Source organism: Sciurus carolinensis, chromosome 11, assembly GCF_902686445.1.
Source record: "Sciurus carolinensis chromosome 11, mSciCar1.2, whole genome shotgun sequence".
In the NCBI taxonomy this organism is placed as follows: Eukaryota; Metazoa; Chordata; class Mammalia; order Rodentia; family Sciuridae; genus Sciurus; species Sciurus carolinensis.
Genome location: NC_062223.1, coordinates 30,358,575 through 30,364,276, shown reverse-complemented (window position 1 = coordinate 30,364,276; position 5,702 = coordinate 30,358,575). Strand labels below are relative to the sequence as shown.

Below are 5,702 nucleotides of genomic sequence, written 5' to 3'. Positions count from 1 at the left end.
CCCTATTAACAGCTTTTTCTTCTTTTTATTTTTCTTCCTCTTTCTGGGAAGTTATTGTCACTTATATAGGTTATATCAACTAATTAGAATATTCACGATATGTGGGGAAAAGATAGACGTATATGGGTATAACTTGAAGCACCTAAGAATCACGCAAGAATCATGCAGAGGCCTTGACCAATTACTGAGACTTCCTCAAGGTGAAGTTAGTTGTATACGTGCAGAATAGCAGTTTTTCAACTGCACTGGCAGCTTGCCAGGCGCCATCTTGGCCAGGCTCCACCTAGGGCCAGGGGTCCGTACGCAACCCCGACATCATCCTTCATCCATTCTCAATTACCTTTTATCATTCTCCATTTTCTAATAATAAAGAACAAAATTATTTACCTGTGTTGAGATATCAATTACACCATCCTTTACCTCCCTTTTTGGACTGGGCTGCCACAATGTGTGTAATCTCTTATGTCAATCCAGGTTTCAAGTCATTTCAGACAATTTAGTAAACTCAGAAGGTAGATCACCTAGTGTGTGTACAAAAGTTCTTCATCTGTACAGTGTTTGCAAAAACTCCACAGAAGAGGTAATTGGAATAATCTTTAACAATTTTGAGTTTTTTGTTCCACTTGATGAAATAAAAAAATATACATGCAAGTAAAGAAACAATAAAACATAAGATTCCACAAATTGGTAGAATTCAGACACACATTAATTATTAGGATGGAGGAATATAAGTAACTGAAGATTGTTAACATTTTCAGTTTATGTAATTAACCTTCATAAGAAGTTATGGAGAAAAAGAACAATGTGAAAGAGTTTGTTCTTCTTGGACTTACAGAAAACCCAAAGATGCAGAAGATTGTATTTGTTGTGTTTTTGTTCATCTACATCATCTCTGTGGTAGGAAATTTGCTCATTGTGATAACCATCATTGCCAGCTCACTCTTGGGGTTTCCCATGTACTTTTTGCTGGCCTATCTCTCCTTTATTGATGCCTGCTGTGCCTCTGTCAATACTCCTAAGCTGATTAGAGATTCAATCCATCAAAAGAAGACCATTCTGTTCAATGGATGCATGGCCCAGGTCTTTGGAGAACAATTTTTTGCAGGTGCGGAGGTCTTTCTACTTACAGTGATGGCCTATGACTGCTATGTGGCCATCTGCAAGCCCTTGCACTATGCAACCATCATGAACTGGAGAGTGTGCATGCTACTAGTGGGAGTGTCCTGGATGAGAGGCTTTCTCCATGCCACCATCCAGCTCCTCTTCATCATCCCACTACCCTTCTGTGGCTCTAATGTCATCTATCACTTTATATGTGATCTCAACCCTTTGCTCAACCAGGCCTGCACTGATACCCATACTCTGGGACTCTTCATTGCTGCCAACAGTGGGTTCATCTGTTCATTAATCTTCCTCCTACTGCTGGTCTCCTATGTGGTCATCCTGCGCTCCCTGAGAAACCATAGCTTAGAGGGCAGACGCAAAGCTCTGTCCATCTGTATCTCCCACTCACAGTGGTTGTCATGTTCTTTGTTCCCTGCATATTTGTGTACATGAGGCCACCAGTTGCTTTGTCCTTTGATAAAGCAATTGATGTATTCTATACCATGATAACTCCCATGGTAAATCCCTTTATCTACACTTTGAGAAATGCTCAGATGAAAAATGCTATTAGGAAATTATTTATCAGTAAAAGTAATTCAGATGATGAATGATTGTGCCTCAAACCCAGCAGCTTCAGCTAAGGAAAAGATGCAAAGATGTTTTAGAGCATATCAACAAAATATGATTATGACAAATACTAAAAAATTGTTATTTATAAACTTTTTATTAAGAAAGTATAAATTGGTTTGAAAAATGGAGTCAACCTAACCTAGGACCATGTCATGTATGTTTTGAAACTTTTTACTAACTCTGGGCCTGGTTTTCTAACTTTATCCATGTATATGGATTCAAAGACTTTCCTCTAAGAAAAAGAATAGAAAGAAAACAAAAATGTACTGGTGATGAGCAATAATCTCTGTAACCCTTAATACAGGTAAGCTCTGCTATTTTACCTGTAGGACTTTTTACTTACAGGACACTTACAGAAAGAGACAATTATTACTATAAGTATATTGATGATCCAGTAACCAAAATATCACTGATTATCAGATCATTCTCTTAACTACTATGATATGCTATCACATAATGATGAGGAGAAGTTCCAATAATATTACCAGGGAGCATTTTTTAGAAAAGACTGTGCTTTGTGTATTTTAATTCATATTGATTATCTACAACCAAAATTAAATCATTTTCATTCATATCTCTCAGAATTTAATGTATCAGAATGTATGGTATTGTGTTTCCAATAATATTATTGTATCTAATTTCTTTTGGGCAAAGAACAAGTGGACATTTATTACCCTATTGGATATAGGAAAGATTCAACCATGTTTCTGAATTTTCTTTTACTCATTAGAACCAGGATATTCCTCATGTCACCATAGGCTGATAACCCATCAGAAAGAATAATGACTAAAATACAGAAACAAAACAGTTGAATGTCAAAGAGGAACTTCTTTTCACTAAAGGTGCAGATATAATCCATAAAGTGCTTGCCTGGTGGCTGCCAATACTTTGTATAAGTAGCTCAAAGTCTGGCACCTGATGGATACTGAAGAAATGAATAAATGTATAAAGTAACATATAAATTGAATAAAACATCCAGTAAGAATAGAGTAACAGAGATAAGATAAATAGTTTCTACCTTTGACTCATTCTGACTCAGTGGAAAATCCTAGACAGAATTCAAAGAAGTACCATATTTTGTTTTTACTATTGCATAAACTGAGGAATGAAAAAATCTTGGAATTGTGTTGCTCAGCATATGAAAATTAACTTTGCATTGATATTCCCTCAAGAAGATTTTATTATCCCATGAATATGAGCTATTTATGGTTTATTCTGTTACTTTGTGATCATATTTCATTATTCAAAACTTTTTTCAAAATATGAAGTTTTGTCTACACAAGAGGGACTTCAAGATTAAATATGTTTCACTCAAATCTTCTTTTTTTTATTGTAAACAAATGGGATACATGTTTTTTTCTCTGTCTGTACATGGCGTAAAGGCATACCATTTGTGTAATCATAAATTTACATAGGGTAATGTTGTTTGATTCATTCTGCCATTTTTTCCCTTCCCCCCTCCCCTCCCACCCTTCCCCTCCATCTATACAGTCCTTCCTTCCTCCATTCCTGCCCCCCTCCCTAAACCCAACTCCAACCCCAACACTAACCCTTCCCACCCCCCATTATGTGTCATCATCCACTTGTTAGCGATATCATTCTTCCTTTGTTTTTTTGAGATTGGCTTATCTCACTTAGCATGATATTCTCCAGTTTCCTCCATTTGCCTGCAAATGCCATAATTTTATTCTTTACCTAATTAATAAGCACATAATTTTGGGTCTAATGTATATACATATTGAAGGAGGGGTTCTGATGTGGTTAAAATGATGATTTACTTCTTCCTTTATAGAATTTAAAATTCATTTAGAGGCTCCTGGAAAGAATAGAAAATTAATGCTGAGTGTTATAAATGTTAAAATGAACAAGATGCTATGAAAATATACTGAAAGGATCCCTAAAACCTGGGTGTTGGGTCAATAAAGGATTCTTGGATTGAAAGATATGAAAAATGGCACCTATGGTATGGTATCAGTAGAGGGAACAAGCAGGAGTTTGTTCCAAAGTATCCCTAGAACAGGGGATAGAAAACAGTTAAAAAAAAAAAAAAAAACTGTATGGAAAAAGTAATCGATTTAACAAGCCTGGGTTTATTTATCTCTTTACTCAACAATTATTTATTGAAAGCCCACTAGTGCCAGCCACCAAACTGCAGGCAAAGCTACTATAAAGGTAGCTCTTGTAACTCTTAACACACAGGAGACAGAAACAGGCAAGATCAGCAAAGGTCTCATAATCCTGATACAGCTTAATGGTAAGGACCATGGGGAAAACATCAGAAGTATTTTTAAGTTAGTGAGTGATGCAGTTAGATTTGAGTTTTATCTAACTACCTCAGATTACAGTAAGAAGAATGGGATGAAGAGGGCAAGATCAGGAAGAGAACAGAAGACTATTGTATAGATCTGAATGTGAAAGGCTGGTTGTTTAGACTCTGGTCCTCTGGCATGGATTATGATGAACTCTGTTAAATTCATCTCAGATTCCCTCAACCAGGCTAGGGTGCCCGTGAACCAGCTACTGAATCTGTGAACAAGCTACTGTGAGTCTGGGCTGCCAACAGTTGACAGTCCTGACACTCTCTGGACAATTATACTAAAGAAAATGCAAGATTCTTCCAGTGCTTGTGACCCACACTGCAGGGCCCTGAAGTGGACAATAAAACACTAACACAGGTCTATAGAACCTGTTGCAGTGTGAAACCATAGTACAAAGCATACTCCAGAGTTATCATGGTCCCAGAATGACACCAGACTTCCCCTGATCTTATCAGCTTCCCCAAACCCTGCTTCTAAATGTCACCTTCATAAAAATTCTCACCTCATGTTCTGCATCTATAGACTAAACACTGATATGGAAAGAGAGAGGCAATTCCCAAATATTTGCTGGTAATTCACAAGATAATTGATATGTTAGAAAGATAAGAAATAGTATTTAAGGGTGAGATCCAGGTTCTGACTTCCATCCCTAGATGGATGAAGGAACTGAGAAGATGGAACAGAGAACTATGTGACATTGCAAGTCAAAGAGGCTTCTCCATGTCAAGTAGAGTGCCCTCTTACTACCACTTGGTATTTTCTCCCCACCCCATCAAAGGAATATCCTACATGGCCTGAGGAAATTATAAAAGCCAAGTTGCTCTGCAAGACAATATCGTGTCCCATTTCCCTTCTTTACTTCCAGATTTATATCTAGATTAAGTCCTAGCAGGACCCTAAAAGAGATATAAAGTGTGAACCACGAATAGGTGCAGACACTCCAGAGACTTACATGATTTCATCATACAGGAACACAGGGACACATATCATAATATACATTGTGAGTGTGTGATAATATTAGAATAAATGTACATTTGGATCAGGCCAAATTTATTGTACAGGCACAGTAATCTAAGTTTATTGGTTTACTGTTGCACTTGATAGAGTTAGGAAGGATTCATTTTGGCTATTAGCTACCAGAAGACCAAAAGGAAATTTTCCACAGCGAGTGAAACAGAAATCCTTAGATATTCTGTATTTTAATATGAGGAAGGGACTCAAAAGCTTAGGGGAATAGGAATGTAGTTCAATTTACCATTTAAGATCTACTCACCCACCCTGGAACAGTCCAAGAAACATATGTTTCATCACACTTATGGGAAACTAATTTGTGAAAGGAAAGCTGTTATCCTTAAAGTGTTCTGTAAATGTTATTCCCTGTTGGTGAGATTCTATGGTGGGAACTATGGACCCTGAACTGAAAAACCTAAGTACAAAATGAGTAATTATATCAAAGGTTTGCAGTGACTAAGTGGCAGTATTCAACTTTCAAAGGTACTGGGGATGTGGTTACCATTATGTAAAACAGAGTTAAAGCAGAAATCAGAATAATGTGATTTAGGAAGAAATAGTTGTTTATAATATTGCCATAAGTGAGATATATAAAAAATGTATCCATTCTTACTTTGTTTAAGGAGAAAAATTCTGCAA

The 5,702-nt window shown here is 36.8% G+C and overlaps 1 pseudogene; it reads left to right on the top strand.

The window, feature by feature from the left end:
* The first annotated feature begins 786 nt into the window (after window positions 1-786).
* On the top strand, window positions 787-1,715 carry LOC124958099 (olfactory receptor 4C46-like; annotated as a pseudogene).
* The last annotated feature ends 3,987 nt before the right edge of the window (window positions 1,716-5,702 follow it).